We start from the raw sequence: 23886 nt of genomic DNA, 5'->3' as shown, positions 1-23886 counted from the left end.
GTTGGTTTATCGGATCAGATGTGTTAGTTATAACAAACTGTTGAACCTAGGAAAATTATGAACAACTTGTTAATATGGCTATTTATTCAAGGAATTCATATCATTTACTCCTGTGACTGAGAGGAGCACATGGGGAAAAAATGCAATGAGCATTTTCTTGCATGTCAAAGGCAAGAAATATATTATGAGAAAAGTAAATATAACTACCATTCAAACGTTTGGGGTCAGTAAGATTTTTGAATGTTTTTAAAAGAAGTCTCTTATGCTTACCAAGGCTGCATTTCCTTAATCAAAATTAGATACAGTAAAAATAGTAATATTGTGAAATATTATTGTAATTTAAAATAACATTTTTTTCTACTTTAATATTTTCAAATGTAGTTTATTCCTGACTCCAGTCTTCAGTGTCACATGATCATTCTAAAATGCTGACTTTAATTATTAAGATTTTAGTTTATTATTATGATTTCTTATCATCAATGTTGAAATGGGGCTGGGCGATATGGGCAAAAATTCATTTCTCAGTATTTTTTGGCCGTTTTGCGATATACGGTATACATCTCGGTATTTTCGTTTTTGTTCAAAATCTGTATTAATATATATATTTTACATACCATCCAATGTTGTCCAATGAAACAATACATAAGGCTATGAAAACTAATAAAGTGAATGTAACAATGTAACCCTATATATTATGTGCAAAAAGGGTCAAAATCATCATGTCTAACACTGTAACATTACAATCTAAAAACAAAAATAATGCTTTTAAAGCAGAAGTTAAAGGGGGCAAAACACACACAGTTTCACCCAATCTCATGTTAATCTTGAGTACCTATATAGTACTGCATCCTTCATATCTCCGAAAGGCTTTAGTTTTATCATATTTATAAAAAAGATACAGCTTTACGATTCTCTCCAGAAAAAGCAGAGCTCCTGGAGGCGCGCCGTGGGCGGAGCTAAAGAGTGACGAGCACTTGGGCGCCGAATGCCAACAAAACAGATGCAGTTCTGAATCATGACTGGGATCGTTTATAGCTGGGACCGCTCCATCTTTCAGTATCAAACCAAATCCAGCAACGAACTGGGCCTTGTTTAGAAAACATTTGTCAACAAACACACTTGTGAAACTCCGTTGCTGCCCCGGAAAAACAAACTGTATCCACTGTTTACATAACGCTGGGTTCTTTAGGAAGCTGAACAAAGTTATCTTTCCCTTACAACCAAAAACACACTTCTTTGGATTGGAGACATTCTTCCCGTGCAGCGCTGCCGCCGGAAGAAGCGCGTTGAAGGGCGCGATCTGGCTCTCGCCCTGGTCGATGCGTGCGCGGGTGCGCTCCACTTCCGGGAGAAATGCCCATATAAGGAGTTCCACCCTCGTCTACATCATGAAGAGCCACGATCGAAAAAAACTCTCCGAAACTTGTACGAACCCGGAAGTACGATTTTTGGCACAGAAATACTCCGTCATACATCCAAATTGTTTTTTGAAACGTTGTCCATGCTTAGCATGAGAACCCAACTCTTTAACAGTGTAAACAACTCTGAATGCATGAAACAGCATTTAAATTCACTAAAATAAAAATGAAAACAAATAAGAACAAAAGCACAGATTTGTATTAGGCTGTTTTGATTACCCCATTACAGTCACTTTACAGTTAGTGCTATCATAAAAAGACACTTACTTGTAAGGTTTAAAATTCTACATGTCACATTGTCCAACTACAAATATTTCAGTGAAATATATATTTTAGTCAGAATTATTGCACTCCGTCTGTTTGGCACGCATGCGCACGGCGGCGCTCGTTCACTGAAGTCTGTGAAGTACTGAAGTTTAGCGGAGATTAGCGAAGAAGGGTCATGCACTCCTGACAGCAAAATGGAAATACAGATGGAGAATATACCTGTAAAATGTAAGTTATGCATTAAGGAAAACAGCACATCTCAAACACATTAAACAGCTCAAGTAGAGCCTCTGTCAGAGCATCTGACGGGGCAAGCCGCTTTAAAGTACACGAAACTATAAACCATACTATATCTTACATAAGTTTTTTTAAAGCCCTTAATATAAAGCTTGTCACATGTTTAGAACAAATTGGATTATGCACTTTCTCCGCAGCGGCTGAGTCTGTGTCCTCCACTATATTTCCTCGGATGCACTGATTGCGCTCGTATCAAACTACTGTATATCGATATAAACAGTATTGCCTCATACCGTAACACATATAAAGAATATATCGATATATCGTACAAACTCAATATACCGCCCAGCCCTATGTTGAAAACAACTGCTTAATATTTTTGTGGAAACCATGATACAGATTTTCAGGATTCTTAATGAATAGAAAATTCAAAAGAACAGCTTTTATTTGAAATAGAAATCTTTTGTAACATTATAAATGCGTGTATTATCACTTTTGATCAATTTAATACATCCTTGCTGAATAAAACTATTAATTTTTCAATGGTACTGTATATATAAAATATGTAGATAAACTATCTTAATTTGTTTGTTTTAATGAAGGGTCTTTTGGTTTTTAATAAAGTTATTTATTTTTTAACATAATACAATCCAAATGTCTTGATATACTACCACATTCAGAATATTTAATTACATTTTCCTTACTAATTTTTGAACATTGCACAAAAAATGTGAATAATCTCCAGCAAAATAAGAAAAGGTCATTATTAGTTGTATGAATGATTTATGTTCATTTTAGTGAATGGCATTAGCAACATGAGCACTAGCATCATGAGTTAGGTTCCCATGTATAACAAACTAGCAAATGAAGTCACATTGGGTACAAGTGTCCTGCTGAATGTATAAATGTAAATACTATCTAGTTAAAATCTAGTTAAAACACAAATTTTGCATCTTTTGTAAATGATGTGGAACGAGATATCTTTCATCATAAAACAGGAATTAAAATAAGTATAAGTGTGCCTTTCAAAAGACACTGACATGTTTTTAGATGCATTCTAAAGTGTTCTTCTTACCATGAAGGCCAGAGAAGTGAAGAGGGTGGCCAGCACCAGTTTCACATACGGCCCATGACCTATCACCAGCCGCAAACCTGTCTGAAATGACACATGCTTCTGTTCTTCCAAACCACTCTGATCTGAAAAAGACAGAGGAAAAACATTAAATGCATCAAAATACACATTCAGTGTTAATACACCAAGTTTCATGGTGAAATGTAAACAGCCTACAATTAAACCAGGGTTTCCCAAACCTGGGTTCGCGAACCCCTAGGGCTTCATGAGAGAACTGCAGGGAGTTCATGAGTTACTGAAAGGGCAATATTTAAATTATAAAACTAAAAATTTAATATAAAAAGTAAAATTATTAATATTTAAAAATAATAAACAATCAATCAGCAAATCAAAACAATCAAAAATAAAACATAACACAAATATGAAATATTTTATTTGTTTACCTTTATAGGTATTACATAGGTATACTTTACAATAAGGTTCAATTCGTTAGGATTAATTAATGCATTTGGTCTCATCAACTAACACTGAATACATAGCATTTATTAATCTAGGTTTGGTGTTAATTTATAAATATACTATTGTTGGATCCATCAATACATGTTCATGTGTATGTGCGTGTGTATATATATATATATATATATATATACAGTGGGTACGGAAAGTATTCAGACCCCCTTAAATTTTTCACTCTTTGTTTTAATATAACAAAGAGTGAAAAATTTAAGGGGGTCTGAATACTTTCCGTACCCACTGTATATACGTATATAGCTATCCTTAATATTTAGTATACACATATATATATGTGTATATATGCTGATATGTAAGTCGCTTTGGATAAAAGCGTCTGCTAAATGACTAAATGTAAATGTAAATGTGTATTTATTTATTTTTTTCAGCACTACATTGTATATTTGCACAATGTACTCTGTCTGGCACAAATAATTGTATATATTTTATAGTACGATATTTTGCACTATCATTGTATATATTTCCTTCTGGATTACCTCTCTTCTTGTTGAATATTTCTATTTGTATCTGTACTTTTTTTATTATGCCAAACCTTGTGAGCTGCTAAATAGTCTTTCGTTGTTTCAAAAACAACGACAATAAAACTATTGTATTCTATTCTATTTATAATACTTCAACTAATGTTATTTTAAACAACTTGAAATGTTAAAATGTGTTAGTATATGTAGAAAGTAACATTAACAAAGATTAATAAGCAATGTAAAAGTACTGATCATTGTTAGTTCATGAAACTTAATGCATTAGCTAATGTAATAAAAGTATTACCATTATATCACTGTTACTTAAAATCACTGTAACTCATGGTCTATCTTAGCTTATTTTTATGTTTTTGTATTCCATATTTTGTATTGAACGTGAATAATGTGAATGTGTACAGTATGTGAAGGGAAGTAACTCACTGTCCTGCTCTCTCACTCCGAAAAACAGCACAACAGCACACAAAACATAGATCAAACTTATGACTGCAGATGCAATCATATACGCATGCCTCTGTAAAAGAGAGAGAGAGAGAGAGAGAGAGAGAGAGAGAGAGAGAGAGATGATAATTCAGGTGCTAGAGGTTGATGAGATATGAAATGTCTTCTGCTTTATAACGACCACGGCCCCACTCACCTCGTTAAATACTTTGATCGTAAGATCAGAGAGTTATTGCCATGCATAGAGTGATTGGAGCCATTGGTCGGGGATGTGCTGTTAATGCAAGGTGTGTTGGCCATGCCTACAATCTGCCCCTGAACGGCAGTGCCAATTACTGTACCCAACACCTCTACAGTCATACCTGAAAGAGAGAGAGAACAGAAAAGACATCACTAAAACAGTCAAATTGTTTATGCTGGGAAGAACAGGTGTCATACATAATACACTATTATTCAACTGTTTTTTTTTTAAAGAAATTAGAACTTTTATTCAGCAAGGATGTATTAAATTGATCAATAGTGACAGTAAAGACCTTTAAATGGTTACAGAAGCATTATTTAAAAAAAATGCTGTTCTTTTGAACTTTCTGTGCATCACAGAATCCTGAAAATAATGTTTAATGGTTTCCACAAAAAAATTGCACAACTTTTTTCAACATTGATAATAATAATAAATGTTTCTTGATTTCACAGTTATAATGTGTTTGTTGCATGTATTATGTAGCCGATTGCAACAGCAAGGCATTAAAATGTGTGTAAATGCTCTTACGGTATGCTGTGGCTAAATCTCGTTCCTTCTGCTCAATGCTGATGAACATGGTCAGAGCCGAGTATGGCACATGAAAGCACTGCACACACAAACACACACACAGAGTTACTCATTGCTGGCTCACAACAGAACGGCATAAATATGCAAATGAATTAATGCAATTATTATGCACTACCAGTCAAAAGTTTGGACACACCTTCTCATTCTTTACTATACAATAAAACTACAAAACAACACAAATGGAAGTATGAATATGTGATTTAAACAAAACTTGTATGCCAGGTGCATCCTATGTATGCTGTCCTATTCATCCATTTTTCAAAAAAAGAAAAAAAAAATTATATTATTGTATTAAAAATAATTTCGCGTAGTTAAAATATTAGTTTTAGTATTAAAATATTAGTTGAAAAGACATTCATACCTAATTTTAAGCATTTAAGCATAAATGTTTAGATTAGCCCTTTTCTATAGTGTCCAAATGTTTGACAAGTAGTTGACATATATTGACAGTTGACGTATATAAATATATAACATCGTAGAATATAATGTTACATTTAATTCCTCAAAAACTACAAGAATGTGTACTAACTGTCTGGAGAGTTTGGAAGAGACAGTAGAAGAGCAGATACCACATCATCTTTCCCTCCTCTATAGGCGGAACCACCCATATCAGGAAATAACACAACACAGCTGGTGTGGTGGACATCAGAATCCTGCGGAGAGAAAGCAGTCATCATCAGGGATGCAAACTCATCATGGGTGAAAAAGGTGACAAAGACGAGCACCCACCCCAACAGCCTAGTAAGGTTAATTATTTAAATACTTAACTAGTTAACTACAAATTAAGTTAATTATTAATGGTATAATAATTAAATAATGCATGCTTTTTTTTAGATTTAAATTTAAAAACTCCTTTTTTCAAACATTGCCTAAAAAAAGGACACATCAAAAAAAAGAGCTTTACGTTATCTTTACCTGCAGAAGCTGCTAAAGGCAACACAGACTTGTTGCTGCTGTAGTTTTGTTACTCTGAATTTACTCTTTCATCACTTAAAGCACAGCTGTTTTGTATGGAAGCCCGTTTCCGCCACTGAATAAAAAAATATAATTTTGTAAGTCATAATAATGAGAAACTTTCTCAAAATTATGACTTAGTATCTCGTTATATTGAGAAACTTTTTTCTCATAATAATGACTTATTTTCTCATAATAATGAGAAACTTTCTCATAATAATGATTTAGCCTAATCCACAAAAAAAAAAAGTCTTACTCGACGCATGCGCAACGCAAGAGTGACAGCACGCTAGCGACATCTGTTGGTCAAAGCCATGCAGGAACACCGCAAACATTGCTTTGTTCTGTAATCTAAAGTGTATAATGCTATAGTCCGTCATTAAATAACGATTTCAGATAAATTATCTGTATGTAGTATTTTGTGTAATAGTTACTCTGCCAGATAGTTATGGCTTCAAACATTCCAGACCAATATTTCAGTTAAGAAATCCAGGCATTTTATGAAGAAATGAAAAATGAACATCTATTCATTAAGTTTATATGTGTAATGGCTTTCATTTCTTCATAAAATGCGTGTGATTTTTGTTGGAATATATTCTTCTATATCTGAAGCCATGATCATTGTCTGGCAGAGTAACTTGTTGGTAAGTGCTACAAATTAACAAAAGACTACATGCAGATAATCTATCTGAAATCGTTATTAAATGATAGAATATACACTGCATTATACACTTTACATAGACCTGAAATTAACAAAAGACTACATACAGATAATCTATCTGAAATCGTTATTAAATGACAGACTATATATAGCATTATACACTTTAGATTACAGAACAAAGCAATGTTTGCGGTGTTCCTGCATGGCTTTGACCAACAGATGTCGCTAGCGTGCTGTCACTCTTGCGTTGCGCATGCGTCGAGTAAGTCTTGTTTAGGTTTTTTTTTTTTTGTGGATTAGGCTAAATCATTACGAGAAAGTTTCTCATTATTACGAGAAACGAAGTCATTATTACGAGAAAGTTTCTCAATATAACGAGATACTAAGTCATAATTTTGAGAAAGTTTCTCATTATTATGACTTACAGAATTATATTTTTTCTCAACTGTGGCGGAAACGGGCTTCCATAGTTTTGAGATAGGCATGTCAGATAGTTCGTTCCGTCCATTGCTACAGTTATCACAGTCAATCGCAGATCAATTTAGCAGATTCACTCACGTAATTTTTTACACTCGCGTTTGTCATTCCTGAAACAGTATACGTGGACGGTTTGGTCCTCTTACACTTTTCTTCAAACTGTAAATGAAGTAAAAACCGAGCAAAGGGCGCTTCCGTTATAGCATAACTTAGAGGCGTCATGCCCATTCAAACCGAGGGGGCACGTGCCCTCTCAAAATTCTGAGCCAAGTGGATTTTGAATGCAGCTTCCAACAGAGAAAAATAGCCTTATAATATTTTTTTTATATTTGATACAAACACACAGGTGTGATGTGCGTGTCACATCACTAGCTGCTAAATTCAAATCTGCGTTCGCTGGCTGGCCGGAGACATATGCGTTTTACAGCGCTGCGCGTTATAACCAATCACACATGATTCTGTTGAGCTTATGAATGCAATGGCCAATCAGAGGCTTTCAGATGAGTCATCGCTGAAACACCGGAGTTTTGTTCACTGCGTCGCTGACTGAATTCTGCTCAGAAACAACAAGTGCAGATGTGCGTACGAATGTAAGATATGCATTTCACAGTGTAAACAGCTTCAGTGATTATAATCAGAGTTTTTGAGAGTGTTTGAACTCTGGCTAGACGTCAATTTTAATGTTCTTTGATAATGTAAATGTTCTTTGCTCTCTTTCGGTACAATGAAAGTATTATAATTAGTAGGCTAACTTATAATGTTTTTATTAAATTCATGCTAAATACAAAGTCAATCGTATTAAAAATATTTTATGGCATGACACCCGTATCTGGTAGGCCTACTTAATTAAAAAGATGGATTTTATGTGTAGTTAATAGATTACACCTAATCTATTAACTGTGACTTCGAGCGGGTACAGAATTGAGTTGATACTACTCATCGGATCTACACGAATCTCGTTGGTTACCTATTTTGATCTCAAAAAGTTGAATTTTCACCGAAAGGTGAGGAGTTTGCATCTATGCATCTTCATCTAATTGTACTAAGGCGTGTTACAGATGTTGAGTTTTAGGGGAATAACCGAGAAAGAACCGATTGGTTAAGAACTGATGTAAAAACCCCACACAGCATCTCTGCTCATTTGATGTTTGAGGGTGAATATTGTCACAATGGTGCGTGTACATGTGCATTAACTCATCTGTATGAGGTTAAGTGAGGTAAGGAGTGCGAATCTCATCTCTGTGAGGTTCACTGATCTTTCCCCTGTGGCTCTGAACGAGAGCCTCTGCTGCGCGGGGTTATCATTAGATGTTTAACTAACCGAGCCAGCTAGAGTTTGGCAGGCCGTGAAAAGGATTTCTAATCACACCACCTCATTCCAACATTCTGGGCACTAATCCGATCAGATAGTCTACTAAGAAAACAGTGACCAATAAGAGACGCTTCGAAATCAATGGTTCAGACTGACAATGACAGCAGTGTATACAGCGGGAGAGAAAAACCTCTTACAATAAGCTGATCTTTCTTCTCTATGAGACTACAGAATTTGTGTTGGCCACACTGCATTTTGGGATGCAGTAATTTTTCATGCCGTGTGCTCCATTGTATAAACATGTTTTTGCAAATGTAATGGGTTTCATAAATACAGCACAATCGGTGTAGTATGAGCTACAAACAAATGACTATAAGAAGCAAATTCCTTTAAAGGGACAGTTCACCCAAAAATTAAAATTCTGTCATTAATTACTCACCCTCATGTCGTTCCAAACTAGAGACCTGCGCGGGACGGATTTTTCAGTCCCGCTCCCGCAAGATTCTGTCCCGCGCCCGCCCGCTCCCGCAGAAATATATCTTATCTGGTCCCGCTCCCGCCGTGACATTCATGTTTTGTCTCACTCCCGCCCGCAAAAGCCCGCATAAAATAATCGGCAGAATGCGAGCAGCGCTTCCTTTATTATCACTAAAAGCTGACATCTCAGTTAATCGCGATCTCATAAAGCTCGGTTATATCACATTAAATATATGCATCAATTTATATGTTTTAAACACTTTATGTTTAGATCATTTCTATTTTGTGGGAGTCCTGCAAATCATTTTATTCTCCCGCATCCCGCACACACACGAGCCTCTTCCCGCCCGCACCCGCACTCGCCCATCAAGAGTTGTCCCGCGCCGCACCCTGTTACGTTGGGTCCCGCGGTCCTCCCGCGGGAGTGCAGGTCTCTACTCCAAAGCCTTAAGACCGTTCGTCTTCGGAATACAAATTAAGTTATTTTTGATGAAAACCAAGAGCTTTCTGACCCTGCATAGGCCGCAATGCAACTACCACGTTCAAGGTCCAGAAAGATAGTATGGACATCGTTAAAATGGTTGAACCTTAATTTTTATGAAGCTACAATAGATTTTGTGTGCAAGAAAAACAAAAATAACGGCTTCATTCAACAATTTCTTCTCTTCCGTGTCAGTCTTCAACACACGTTCATGAGAGTACCATGATGTATGCATGTGCATTCCTCTGCTTGTAAACAAGATGCAGCACATCCGGGTTCTACATCAAAATGCCGGCTCTGCAGCGCCACACACATGTGTTTGTTTTTCATACAATAACCTAGAAACCATATAGTTATATTTTGTGTGGTTATATATGTGTGGTTTTAACTGTGGTTATCATGACCTAAATTTATCCTACTATGGAAGACCATTTATTAATATTGCAGCCTGCGTAATCAAAGTCAGGCAACAAAAACCTGTTTCATGATTTGAAACTAAATCACTCAGAGCATGCAGAAACGAATAAATACATTTTTCTATTAAGATATTTATTTTGCTAAGGAAAAATGACTGGAAAAGTGTAAAGAATTTAAAAACGTTAAGTGTTTGTCATGTTCTGACCATAAAGAGTAGTTTAAAACCACAATTAACCGTCTGGTTTATAGCTTTCACTTAGGAGCAAAAATCTGCCTTTAAACTTGAAAGAAATAAAGATTTGAAATCTATCGTGATAATTATCGATATCGACTGATTTAAAAGATTTTATCATGATAATTTTTTTGGCCATATCTCCCAGCCCTACAATTTTTAGTTTCTGAACTGACTGAATGGGCATACAGACTATTGAGAAGGGACAACATGGTCAAAATATGACCAATTTATCTGAATGAAATTTATTTTTGAAACAAATTGTCCAAATGTATCAGACCTGAATCAAAATACACAATGATGCATCACATCCTATAAAAAAACATGCAATGTCTCATTAACAGTCTTCTGTCATTCTCATCCATATTTTCCAATGTATGTGGCTGCCAGATATTGCATTAGCCTACATTTTTATATATTTGTACATTCATTTTTTAATTCCTAATATTTTAATTAAATAGATTTTTAAAATACATATTTCTAAAAAAATATTTAAAAACATTTACATTTATTTATTCTCATTGTGGTCAAGGTGGTCTGTTCCTCATATGAACAGTACACTCAAAACTGAAACGGTCTTACACAGCATAAACAAACAACCGTTTTAAACTGCCTCTCTCTTATCTCCTGCACGCTGCTTACACTCTGATTGGTCAATTCTGGTGGTGTGGTCGGCTGAGCCAATCAGAAAACAAGAGGTTTTTTCTGCACTCAACATGCGTCTTCCCACATGCCATTAAAGGGTCATGAAACCCCAGACTACTTTTTTCTGAGATTTTAGCAGAGGTTTTTCTGTTGCACATCATAGGTGATAAAGTTAGCATCCGATGATTTTAACTCTTGGAGAAAACTGGTTAATTTTAAGCTTTTTTGCGCTATTTTCATCTTCCGGGTTTAAAATCTACATCGTGTTGACGTCACAATTTGTGACGTGGCAAAGGACTATAGTACATGGATGACGCATCGGTGTCTATTAAATTATTCATGAGACTGCGCGTTCTTATCCTATGAGAAGACGCTTCGCTTAATTATTCACAACAGCATGTGCTGATTTGCTATGACAGACGCTTCAGACAGTGAGATGACATCGCGCACATTAAAGGTGGGGTATGTATTTTTTCAAAAACGCAGTACCGTTTCTAGGCATAGGCAAGCTAGGCGGTCGCCTAGGGCACCACCAGCAGGAGGTGGCGCCAATGAGCGCATGTACTGGTGCTACATTTTAGCAGGGTTGTGATGAGTGGCACGGCCACCGTGAAATATGATTGCTGCCCCCATTGGATCCCCCAACATCATTGGGCTACAGTACTGTCATTCTGACGATGCCTGTATGCCACTGGATCAGAGTGCTGTCAATTGCTGCCTGATTGTTGCATGCAAAGTTTGCATTTGGAGTGCTTAACAACATCATTAGATCAAAAAAATCTGTATTTTGTTTAGGCAGTATTTGTGGCAGTCGAGAAATCATGTTGTGAAATCGGTCCAAAATGTGTGTTTTTGTGCCAATGCATTGTTAAAGGATCAGCGTGTTGTGTAATATTCCCAACAAACTTTAACAGCCAATTAAAAAATATTGGTGTAGTAAAATTTGCTAATTCACAAGATCAATACATCCTTTATTAAAACGCTTTGTCGAATTTAACGCATCCTTACAGAAGTGTCGAAATGCTGAATCAATTAATTCACTTCCAACAGTGCTTAATGGGAGCAGCGTCACACATAGAGGGCAGAGTGTCCTGTTATTTAAAAAGGAAGTTCATGCATCAATGATTAACAAAGGAACAAGTAGCAGCATTCTGATTACTTTTATGCCACTAATCAGGCTTTTATATGTAGTTTGAGGTAACAAAGGGTTTTATATTTGACTGAAATAATGCAATAACTGACAAAACAACTGAACAAAAAACAGATAAAGACAAAAAGTAACCATTGATAATATCTAAACATGTATCCCAATCCAAATGGAATAAAATTAATTTATGTGTGATGACAATTTCTTAGAAACTAGGGATTGTTACATAGAGCTATACAGGCATCCAGTGGCTATAATGGTATTACAGATAATAAATTGTTCAAAATGTTTATCCTATCCATTTCCAAATAATGCGTTCAGATTTGTGTAAAACACAATGTGCTGAATCTCCACAAATTAGTGTCGTTACTATGACAACCAATTTGAATGTGACAAGAAACTGAAAAAATGTCTGAAAAGAAATTATAATAACCTATATGCAAATATAATTTGGAAATGTGTCAAGGTTGTTATTTAAGATTTGAGTGTTTACATAATCAGTTTTATGTTATTTTGTATGTAATCTTATATTTTCTTGTTTGGGAGTGGGAGTGGGATGGGGATGGGACTGCTAATAGGGATTTGGCCTAAGGCATCAAAATGGCTAGAAACGGCCCTGCAAAAACGCTTTAGAAAACTGAGTCGGGCCGAGTACTAAAACAAACTTGTAGCCAATCAGCAGTAAGGGGCGTGTCTACTCATGATGCAGAGGAGAGAGCGCTCAGTGCACAGGACGGACATTAGCCGAGCCGGGCGACAACAGAAAGATAGAGATGGCGAAAACAAACTTGTAGCCAATCAGCAGCAAGGGGCGTGTCTACTCATGATGGGGATGAGAGAGCACTCAGTGCACAGGAAGGACATTAGCCGAGGCGAGCGACGATAGAAAGATAGAGATGGCTGATAAAAAACAAAAAAGGAAAATGTCTGCAGAACAAAAGAAGGCTTACGATAAGGCAAGAAGTAGGACCCGTGTAAATATCGGATCAGCTTTCCAACGCTGGAGAGAACTCAAGGAGTGGAAGGCCTGCGATCGGACGCTGAGGTTGCTTTGTTTCTTCTCGATAGGTGAGTAACACCGTGTCTACACCAGACGCGACAGTTGTCACGTCGCGCCACAACAGCTAAAGTTCGTCTACACTGGACGCGATAAAGCGACCGTTGAAAATCATTTGAAATTTGTGTCAATACGTCATAAATAGAATGCAGCAGCAATTTTCTGTCAGGGATTTGTCGTGCCGCGCCGCGTCCAGTGTAGACAGCATCACTGATTATAATGAGTTCATTGTATTTTGTCGCGTCGCACCGCGCCGCTCACATCCGGTGTAGACACGGTGTAGCATTGGTTTTGCTTTGTTTCACAGAACTAATCGTTGCCTGGGTTGCGTACGTATGTGTGGGGCGGAGCTATCAAAATAAGGGCGAGGCCCTTTTGGGGTAGGACGTGTTTGTTTTTGTGATTTGAAATATGAACATTGGCTACCAGAAATCGCTCACCCCACCTTTAACTGAGAGAAACGTTCATGGATCGGAGGAGAGTGTTTGTTTATGCTTTGTAATACGAGTTCGGCACAAATGCGATTCATTCAGTGAGTGTAACCGTTTTTACAGCTCTGTGACACAATCAGTCAAAAGGCTTATATAAACGCCATAGAATAAGCCTTAAAAATGATCAGAGGTGCAAAAGCGCGTTCATATATAGGTTTTCGATTGAGTGCAAATGGCTGTGCATTTATTTGTGTTTTTAACTCGATGGGAGCGAAATTAAACTGTCTGAACGCGAAGCTGTGTGTGTTGTCTGTCTCCCCTCTTCCCCCTCCGCTCCGCTGCGCACCACACCAACTTTTTTTAGCGTTTTTTAAAACTGTGGCGAGAACTAACCAGTTCTGAAACAGGGGGTTTCATGACCCTTTAATACACACACGCACACCTTACAAATATAACAATAGATTTGTGACGTGAGGCCAAGTATGGTGACCCATACTTGGAATTAGTGCTCTGCATTTAACCCATCCAAAGTGCACACACACAGCAGTGAACACACACACACCGTGAACACACACCCAGAGCAGTGGGCAGCCATTTTTATGCTGCGGCGCCAGGGGAGCAGTTGGGGGTTCGGTGCATTGCTCAAGGGCACCTCAGTCGTGGTATTGAAGGTGGAAGAGAGCGCTGTACATTCACTCCCCCCACCTACAATCCCTGCCGGTACGAGACTCGAACCCGCAACCTTTGGGTTACGAGTCCGACTCTCTAACCATTAGGCCACGACTTCCTATTTCCTGTTTGCATTGTATTTCACTTCAACTCCTCGATCTGATCTCGTTTTGAATGACTGCATTCATACTGCACAAACTAAATATTGGTGTGACAACATAATCTTCAATCAATTCATTTTACTAACAAGTTTCTATTTCATACCATTAAAAAAGTATTATTTTCTCATTACTGTTATAAGTGGCTAGTGTTTCATAATGAACGCTAATAAAAAAAGAACCAGTAAGTTCCTACATGGAGTGTGAGGGTGTGTGTGTGCCCTTTTCTATTGGCTTACTGGTGGGGATTGAAGATTTTTGCTTTTTAGTTTTCATGCCACATCTTAGTGCATGCATAAACAGTCAGCAAAATCCCAGAGAAATGACAACACGTGGTGCTCTTGCACACTCTAGTAACCTCCTGTACACAATCCAGAGCAGATGGATTCGGCTTGGATCACCATGGCTACTGCTCATTTCTCGGTCTCAAATACATCTCTCTTTCTGTGAATACCCACCCAATCCCAGAGTTCCAGCTTAGTAGATACAGAGTTTTAATTTCCTTTTAATTTCCTAATGAATTTAGAAAACAGTATCATGCATATTGCACATCCAGCACACATTACAATATCATTTCATGGTGTGCATTTCTGACAATCACATACCAGGGCATCATGCGTCCGTGCCGTGTCCATGGGGTTCTGTTTACTAAAAACCCAACTGTAGGATCAGTCACAGCATCCCAAGCCCGACCCACAAACAGAATCACAAAAGCATTGAGGGGATCTAACTAGAAAGACAGATTCGGTCATTAGTTACTGTAGGATTTACACACAGCATTGCTCTCTAAATGTATCAAATATAGATTCCAGTACAATGACTAGAAAAATAATGATTTTGAAGAACATTAACAACATTATTTTATTTAAAGCTGCTTTGTGTATTGTGTGTGTATATACCAAGGGTGCCCAAACTCGGTCCTGGAGGGCCGGTGTCCTGCAGAGTTTAGCTCCAACTTGCCTCAACACACCTGCTGGGATGTTTCTAGTATGCCTATAAGAGCTTGATTAGCTGGTTCAGGTGTGTTTAATTGGGGTTGGAGCTAAACTCTGCAGGACACCGGCCCTCCAGGACCGAGTTTGGGCACCCCTGGTATATACAATGTGTATTGTGAAAAGTGCTACACAAAAATAAAATCTACTTGATTTGACTAAACTTGATAGTTCTTTAACCATATCACACTTCATCTGGTGCCAATCCTTCATTTGCTCGGCAGACTCGGATGAGAAGATCTGATTGGTTATCGCTATGGAAACTGTTGCAATAATGAGGCAGCAGGAGTTTTGATCAAGATAACTGGAGTTGAGGACTGTTAAAGTCACAAGGATGCAGTACACAGCAAGACAGAGCAGTTATATATCTGCTTTCTGCCCTCTCACATGCTCTTTTTTCTTTCTCTCCCACAATTGTTTCTGAGGCTCTGGGCCATTGTTCTCTTCCTTTGTTTGATTATAGCAAGGAGAGATAATTTTCTCACCATTCTATCTAGTGATGTAGAGTGATATGATACAGTAACAAAAATGATCACTGAGCCAGTTTATTTTTATAATCAGGTGTTGAGGTCTCACGGTATAGATCCTCTGCCATTCAGTTATAGTGTTTCCATATGTATGCTCACCAGTGCCACATCAAGCAAGAAGATTTGTAGAAAGAAGCCCAGGGCGCTGCCTGTGATCTGATACGGAGCCCCTCCGATTGCAAAATACACCTTACTCCACACAGTCAGAGCTCTTTTCCTCTCCTGCTGTGGTGAGAGCTGAAAGGAGGACAAAAAACGAGATTATAAAAGGATAGACAATGACAGTGATTGTAGCAAGTAAAACAAGATCCATGAGAGACCGGTGAACTTTTCACTGCAAGAGAACACGATAAAATCCTAACTGGAGGAGTTGATTTAGCTTGGATTCTGTTTTTGTGACTTTCCATTTGAAGCTCTTAAAAAGGGACATTACAGATAAACTGGACTTTTAACTCCTCTACCTGCATTTTAAGGGTATCCTTCATTCTAATGTCACTGCTTGGCTGCTTGCACAATTGTCGTTCATTTAGGTGGTCTAGTTAGATGCTTATGGAATTCCTTCCTCTGACTGGAAAATGCTGCAACAGACCGTGATCTCACATTGTGAGATTTATTGTAGTTTACTATTCTCATTGGTCCCCCTCTCTTCACCATTTCAGACCAAAATCTCTGCAATTGCTTGACCTTAAATGCCTCAGCCTGCACAGTAATGTCAACCACTAATGCTTAAACTACAGGTAGCTATGTGCACTCATTGGCTACTGTATATTACTAGAAAGTACAGAACACCGAAATTACTGTAGCATCAGTTGTCTGACTGAGATTAGTTCTCCACAAATGTACTTGGTATATGCTTTGTCAGTCAACTTTGACCAGTCACAGAGTCACCAGATTTTTACAAAAGAGGATTATGGCCAAACAGTAATTCAAAAAAAAATAAAACCATCTTGAGATTAAAAACTCACAGTTTTTCGAGGAAAAAAAAAGTCTAAATAAAATGTTAAGAATAAACTCATTCAATTTCGAGAATAAAGTTGTTGTGTTTTGCGAAAAAAACATGGTACATTTCGAGTAAAACATTCAAAATTAAATATTGAGAATAAACTCGTTATGTTTCGAGAAAAAAAAAACTTGTTAAATTTTGTGTTACAATATTTTTGTGTTAAAATAAAATGCTGAGAATAAACACACTCGTGTCATATTCATTTGATCCCGTTGGAGAGTGTTATTCAGCGTCTGCAGTGGCGTAGGTCGTAGAGAGTAATGCTCATGAATGTATACACGATGCAAACGACCAGAGTTCGAATTTGCCTTTTGCCGAACTCGCTCTTCTTCCTTTTTTCATCACATATCACATCAGAAAAGTGGAAATCAACTGCCTAATAGGTGTTTAATAATGATATATTCATTGGGTAGATTTAGGGATACGTAGGATATAGGGAGGGCTTTGTTGTCCCAATAAGGCAGCATCGATTTAATAATTTTAATAAAATCATTTACACTGTTATTATTGCATCCTGTTAATGTACAATACTGAGGTGCAAATAGTATCTGTCACTCCGGCTTTTGCCGAGCTCGCTCTTCTCACTTTTCCCATCACATATCACATTAGAATTTATTTTCAATAATAATGAAGAAAATGTTCTAAAAGTGGAAGTAAAGTGCCTAACGAGTGTTTAATAATGATAAAAGTATTTATAATTTAATAAATATAATCATTTACACCCTGTTATTATTGCATCCTGTTAATGTACAATACTGAGGTGCAAATAGGATCTGTCACTATTTATAAGTATAAATAGCATCTAATTACTATTTACACTTATTGCAAAGATCTGATACTTTTACATAGCGTAAATTGAATCGCTATTTTCACTTAAATACGCTAAAAATGCTGCTTTCACTTAGTGTAAATATAATATATCACTATTTTCATGTAGTGTAAACAGCATCTATTGCTATTCACTTAGCGCAAATAGCGCTGCCCTAAACTAAAACCATACGGCATTCTGGCATACGGCAGATGGTTACAGTCGTTTCGTTCTATGGATGGAGGTGTACACAACCATCAACGATCCTAAAGTAATAGACTCAAACTCTAGTTGATCGCATCAGAAACTACCTTCAGGAGCTCTACTCCCTAGGACCAATGCCACTGCAGACACTGACTGAAACGTTCAAATAAACATGACACGAATGTGTTTATTTTCAGCATTTTATTTCAACTTTCTCGAAATTTCACAAGTTTTTCTCAAAACTCAATGACTTTATTCTCGAAAATGTAATGATTTTATTAACAACATTTTATTTAGACATTTTTCTTGAAATTTAACGAGTTTAATATCGCATTATAATATTGTAGCATGTTCAAGCATGTTGTGTTATAGATAACAATGTGCTTAATGTTAGTGTTGCACTGTGTTCATTTTTGTGTTGCGAACTGTTATTGGATGTTCGAGTTGGATGTGAAAAGAGGCTCCGCCCCTGTGTGTGTGTAAGGGGAAAGAGAGGGAAGGAGGGGGGAGAAAGGGTGCCTCGCTGGTTCAAGTGCGGTTCTCTTAGAAGTCGGGGTGTGTACGGCGTGGGTTGTGGCCGACAACAGCCCAAATAAACACCCCTTGTACATCAAAACGCCTCGTCCTTGTCGGAGAACGTTACAACTGGTGTCAGAAGAAAAAGACAAAAAAAATTTTTCGAAGACTGCAGGAAGGGCAGTCGCTGATTGAGTCCTGACTGAGCGGGCATTAGCGGAGTAGCTTCTATCGGCCGCTGGTGAGAATGGATAATACAGTTCGTATTAAGATGGAGGAAGATGACGGTTATGCTGGAGCTGGGGCTGTGCATATGTTTGGTGTGCACACCGCGGCGATTTCCAATCAGTACATGGCAAATTCAGTGAAAAAGGAGCCGTGTGAGGCCGCGGCTGCGAGCGAGAAAGTGAGCTGCCATTACCCGCCGCTGCCGAACGCCATGACGTCAGTCGCTGCTGGCGCCGGCGCGTCGATCTCGCGAGAAGTGACGGGACTAAAAGTAAACAATAATGGCGGCGCCCATGAACCGAATCAGCCGGTTGGAATAAAAACACCAAAATACTCTGGCAGATCGGACTGGGAGGCTTTTCATGCCCAATTTGAGTTATTAGCTCATGCATTTGCTTGGTCAGAGGAACAGAAAGCCCTTCAGCTTGCTCTTTGTCTGACAGATGATGCACTTTCATGTTTGTTGCTGCTTGACACGAGTGAGAGGGCTGATTATAGTGCATTGGTTGGTGCGTTGAGACGCCGCTTTGGACAATGTTTCCGATCTGAACTTCTGAGTTGCACAGCCGTCAGAGAATTCCAGGAGAACCACTACGGGCTCTGGCCAATGATATTGAATCCCTAGCAAGGCGAGCTTATGCACATATTCCACCATCAGTGCAGAGCGAGCTGGCCCGCGATCAGTTCATTAGAGCTCTTTCTCCAGCAGAGCTGCGCATACATACACAGCTCGCACGCCCACGTGATTTGGCAGAGGCCTTGGAGTTGGCACTGGAGAGAGAAATGGCAGTTGAAGCAGCAATGCAAGGGTCAGCAATTGGCCCCTCCCCCACCATCAGGGCAGCTGGAGGGGGTGGGATGGCATCTCCAAAACCTGAGTGGCTGAATGAGATTACAGAGATGATTCGTGGGTTGTCGTTGCCTCCACCCAGGCGGCAGACACAGGCCCGCCTTTGCTGGCCATTTCTGAGATTTAGCTCAACACCTACGCTGGCTAAGAATTCGGGAAACAGAAAGGGAGCGCAGTAGGCGGGACGCTGCAGACCCCCAGGCCCATGTCCCGCTCGTCACCAGAACAAACAGACTGGCCCACAATGAATAATGGAACTAAGGAACATGGGGTGGTCGTGGTGGGCAGAACAGCCATATCAGATTTTTGCCATATCCCCATTTGCATTGATGGCATTGAATGCACCGCCCTAGTTGACACAGGGTCTACAGTGACTGTGGTTCGTCCTGATGTGGTGCCAGATGGAACGCAGATGGAACGCAGCTAGAAGACACAGTAGTTCAGCTCCGCACAGTAACTGGTGAGCTGGCACCAATGAAAGGGAAGGGGCTGTTGACACTGACTGTGGGGGGCATGAACATACAGCATACAGTGTGGATAGCTAATGTGTACTTTTTGAGGGACCATGGCTGTCAGTTACACCTGTCCAAGGCCACGTTGAGTTTTAGCAATGGTCACGTGGTAAAAATGAGGCCACCAGGAGCTTGTCACACTGATGGACTTGCGGTTGGGTTTTGGGCATGTCACCTAGATGACAAGGATGACTCGTGCTGCACAGCACCACCCAGTGCGTCCCTGCAGGAGCCCCTGTTACTACACACATGGCCTGGGTCTGCTTCTGGGAGAGAGGGTGAAACAATGGGAGTGCTGCGAGAGATAATGCAGAGAAGCTCCAGCGATTTGGGCACGCAACAACAAGAACAGTTGTGGGAGCTGTTAGTGGAGTTCCGGGACTGTTTTGCCTGTGAGGAAGGGGACCTGGGTCAAACTTCCCTGGTACAACACAATATCGACACAGGGGACGCAGCGCCCATACGTCAGCGACCGAGACGATTGCCCTTAGGACGGCAGGAGGCTGCGGAGCAGGCGTTGGTGAAGATGCAGCGTGCCGGTATAATAGAACCTTCTGAGAGCCCCTGGGCATCCCCAGTAGTCATGGTCCCGAAGAAGGGGGGGGAGTGGCGCTTTTGCGTTGATTACCGGAGGCTCAACGCAGTGACACGGAAAGACTCGTACCCTCTTCCCCGCGTGGATGAATGTTTGGACCTTGTGGCTGGCTCTCATTGGTTTTCATCACCCGGGGGCGTGACTTTGGGGTGGGGGAGCTAATTTGGGTTTACAACCCAGTAAGGAAAAAAGGGAGGTGCCCGAAGCTGGACAGCCACTGGGTGGGACCATGCCCAGTATTGGAAAAGCTGGGGGAGGTTGTGTATTGTGTACAGTTGCCTCCTCGGGGGCGCAAAGTGGTACTGCATCGAGATAGGCTGGCTCCTTACCGGGGCGCTGCAACACCGCAGGGCAGCACAGTACTTCTGTCACAAAACGCTGGGACTCCAAGGGGGTCAGAGGGGGTTATCGACTCAGCTGATATGGCTAGTAGCGGCCAGCAGGTGACATCGCTGTCCAACACCCCTCAGGGTGATCGTTCGCAGGGCTCAGAGGAATCATTACTGGAAAGCCAAGCTCACACGCTCCTCATGGGGCGTCCAAGGAGGAAGAGGAGACCCCCAGTCAGGTTTAGAGACTTTGTCCTCGGGGTCGAGGACTTCAGTAAGAGGGGGGTAGTGTAGCATGTTCAAGCATGTTGTGTTATAGATAACAATGTGCTTAATGTTAGTGTTGCGAACTGTTATCGGATGTTCGAGTTGGATGTGAAAAGAGGCTCCGCCCCTGTGTGTGTGTAAGGAGAAAGAGAGGGAAGGAGGGGGGAGAAAGGGTGCCTCGCTGGTTCAAGTGCGGTTCTCTTAGAAGTCGGGGTGTGTACGGCGTGGGTTGTGGCCGACAACAGCCCAAATAAACACCCCTTGTAAATCAAAATGCCTCGTCCTTGTCGGAGAACGTTACAATATCTTTAATCTCGAGACTTTTTTTTTTTATTATTGCTTGGCCCTAATCCTCTTCCGTAGATTTTAAACTTCAAACATATAAATAAAATAAAAAAAATTGCAGTAGTGATGTTAATACCGCCTCTCAAAAATCACCAGTCTCTTTACACACTGAGAACCTGCACATGGTCAGCAGAGTATGAAAGGCCGTTTCCGCCACTGAATAAAAAATAAATTGTGTGATATAAAGTCATAATTGTGAGATATAAACTCGCAATTCTGACAAATAAAGTCAGAATTGCGTGATATAAACTCGCAATTGCGAGACATTAAGTCTGAGAAAAAGTCAGAACTGAGATATAAACTCACAATTCTGACTTTTTTTTCTCAGAATTGCAAGTTTATATCTCACAATTCTGTGAAAAAAGTCAGAATTGTGAGAAAAAAAAAGTCAGAATTGCGAGATATAAATTCGCAATTGCGAGAAAAAAAAGTCAGAATTGTGAGTTTATATCTTGCAATTCTGACTTTATATCTTGCGATTCTGACTTTATAACTCGCAATTGCAAGTTTATATCTCACAATTCTGTGAAAAAAGTCTGAATTGTGAGATAAAAAGTCGCAATAACCTTTTTGTTATTTTTTATTCAGTGGCGGAAATGGGCTTCCATAGCAGAGTCTGGCGACAAAATACAATGAACTCATTATAATCAGTGATGCTGTCTACACTGGATGCGGCGCAGCACGACAAATCCCCGACAGAAAACTGCTGCTGCTGCAACCTCGGCATCCGATCGCAGGCCTCGAGTTCTCTCCAGCGCTGGAAAACTGATACAATATTTAAACGGGCTCAGTTTTCTAAAGCGTTTTTTAAAAAATACATACCCCACCTTTACTCTCGTCTCTGTGAGAACAAAGGTCTGTTGGGAAATAGCTGCATTAACAATATGCAGTTTTGCCTTGTGCTTTACAATTACTATTAGATAGAACAGACAGATAGAAAATTTACCACTACGCACAGCGGAATCCTAGACATGGGCTACAAATGTCGCATTCCTCGTGTCAAGCCACTCCTGAACCAGAGACGTCAAGCGTCTTACCTGGGCTGTGGAGAAAAAGAACTGGACTGTCGCTCAGTGGTCCAACGTCCTCTTTTCAGATGAAAGTAAATGTTGCATTTCATTTGGAGATCAAGTCCCAGAGTCTGGAGGAAGAGTGGAGAGGCACAGAAACCATGTTGCTTTAAGTCCAGTGTGAAGTTTCCACAGTCAGTGACAGGAAATTTTAGAGCACTTCATGCTTCCTTCTGCTGACAAGCTTTATGGAGATGCTGATTTCATTTTCCAGCAGGTCTTGGCACCTGCCCACACTGCCAAAGGTACCAAAAGCTGGTTCAATGACCATGGTGTTACTGTGCTTGATTGGCCAGCAAACTCGCCTAACCTGAACCCCATAGTGAATATATGGGGTATTGTCAAGAGGAAGATGGGAGACACCAGACTCAACAATGCAGATGACCTGAAGGCCGCTATCAAAGCAACATGGGCTTCCATTACACCTGAGCAGTGTCACAGGCTGATTGCCTCCATGCCACACCGCATTGATGCAGTAATTCATGCAAAAGGAGGCCCAACCAAGTATTGAGTGCATAGAAATGAACATACTTTTCAGAAGCCTGACATTTCTGTTTAAAATATCCTTTTTTTATGCTCTCTCCTCCACATCACGAGTAGACACGCCCCTTATTGCTGATTGGCTACAAGTTTGTTTTGCTATTCGGCCAGAATCAGTTTTCTAAAGTGTTTTTGAAAAATTGCATACCCTACCTTTAATACATCTTGCTTGCGGCTGACACAGAATAGCATACGCTGCTTGCATTCAGTATTAATGACAAAATTTTCATTTTGGGGTGGAGTATCCCTTTAACGGTCGCGTGCGTATGGCACGTGCTGTTTTAGTCATTATATTCGACATCAATCTAAACTCCCGCCTTATCAGTTAACCCCACCATCTGCTCTATAAAGTACCTTGGAGCCAAAAATACATAGTGCAAAAAAAATCAAACATCAGTGATTTCATTCATATCCAGGTAACCTACCTTAGGCATTTTAATTCCATTTTGATTGACAGTTTTGGCTGTAGGTAACAAACCGGATGAGAACTGTTCGGCTCCCTCTCCCCTTGCCATAACACTAATCAGAGGTATTTTTATTTCAGGAGCAGAGCGAGCTGCTTTATTCTTGCAAAACGAGATGCTGTTCTCCGCTTCTGCCTCGTTTGAATGCTGAAGTCAAGTGTCTGTGTCCACGCCCACGCGCTTTTATTTATTCGCCATCACGCATCGAAAGATGTGCACACGCAGGCGAACGATGAACATTTTTCAC

At 39.6% G+C, this 23886-nt stretch overlaps 1 pseudogene; it reads right to left on the bottom strand.

The window, feature by feature from the left end:
* Positions 1 to 1844: 1844 nt before the first annotated feature.
* Positions 1845 to 23813, bottom strand: LOC107683753 (sodium-dependent lysophosphatidylcholine symporter 1-A-like; annotated as a pseudogene).
* Positions 23814 to 23886: the final 73 nt, after the last annotated feature.

The sequence above is a fragment of the Sinocyclocheilus anshuiensis genome, unplaced genomic scaffold, assembly GCF_001515605.1.
Source record: "Sinocyclocheilus anshuiensis isolate Anshui unplaced genomic scaffold, SAMN03320099.WGS_v1.1 scaffold413, whole genome shotgun sequence".
Taxonomy (NCBI): domain Eukaryota; kingdom Metazoa; phylum Chordata; class Actinopteri; order Cypriniformes; family Cyprinidae; genus Sinocyclocheilus; species Sinocyclocheilus anshuiensis.
Note: the sequence above shows the minus strand (reverse complement) of the source record. Positions and strands in the feature narration are given on the sequence as shown.